We start from the raw sequence: 919 nt of genomic DNA on the forward strand, positions 1-919 counted from the left end.
GCTATTGCTACAAATATACCCCAGCGACTTAACACTGCTTTTGTGCTGCAGGGTCACAAATATCAAGTCAAATGTGAAATAAAGTGATTAGTGGAGCCCGGGAGGATCTGTGTTTGTGTGACGTGTGTTTGCGGTTCCTCCGGCAGACGAGGATCAGATGTACATGTTCGGCTCTGATTACTACGGCTGCATCGGTGTGGAGAACGAGCTGGGCATGGAGGTGCTGGAGCCGGTTCTGCTGGACTTCTTCCAGGAGCGTCCGGTGCGACAGGTGTCCTGCGGGGACAATCACGTGGTGGCGCTGACCCGCGCCGGGGACATCTACTCCTGGGGCTGCGGAGAGCACGGTGAGCGCGGTCACATGACCACAGGCACTTCCTTTCACATGACCGCATGCACTTCCTGTCACATGACCACATGCACTTCCTGTCACATGACCGCAGACACTTCCTGTCACATGACCGCAGGCACTTCCTGTGATCAGATGCCGCGTCCCAGTTTGCCTACTTATACTACGCCCTAAAAGTATGTACTCTTTTAGTGAAGAATAATGATGCGTTTAAAAGTTAACGACCAAACGTATTATTATAAAAGTTCACAGTGTTGCTGCAGATTAAATATAACGTGCATAACATTACATAAACATTTTTAATCAGGTTAGACATTGATTATTTATTACTCAAACGTTCTCTGCCTGTCCGTTGGCCTCGCATATCCACCATGTTTGTAGTTTTTAAACACTTTTTATGCGTGTTTGTAGTTCTAATCGAATCCTCGCCCACCGCACTGTCAGAGTGTGCGTCGATCTGCACTGTGAATTTTAATCTCGAGTTGCAGACCATCCGGGAATCTTTGGCATACTTTTCAACATACTATGATTTGGGACATACTAATTCTATTTTCGAATACTATTTAGGAC

This window comes from Sinocyclocheilus rhinocerous, unplaced genomic scaffold (assembly GCF_001515625.1).
Source record: "Sinocyclocheilus rhinocerous isolate Xijiao unplaced genomic scaffold, SAMN03320098_v1.1 scaffold1315, whole genome shotgun sequence".
Lineage (NCBI taxonomy): Eukaryota > Metazoa > Chordata > Actinopteri > Cypriniformes > Cyprinidae > Sinocyclocheilus > Sinocyclocheilus rhinocerous.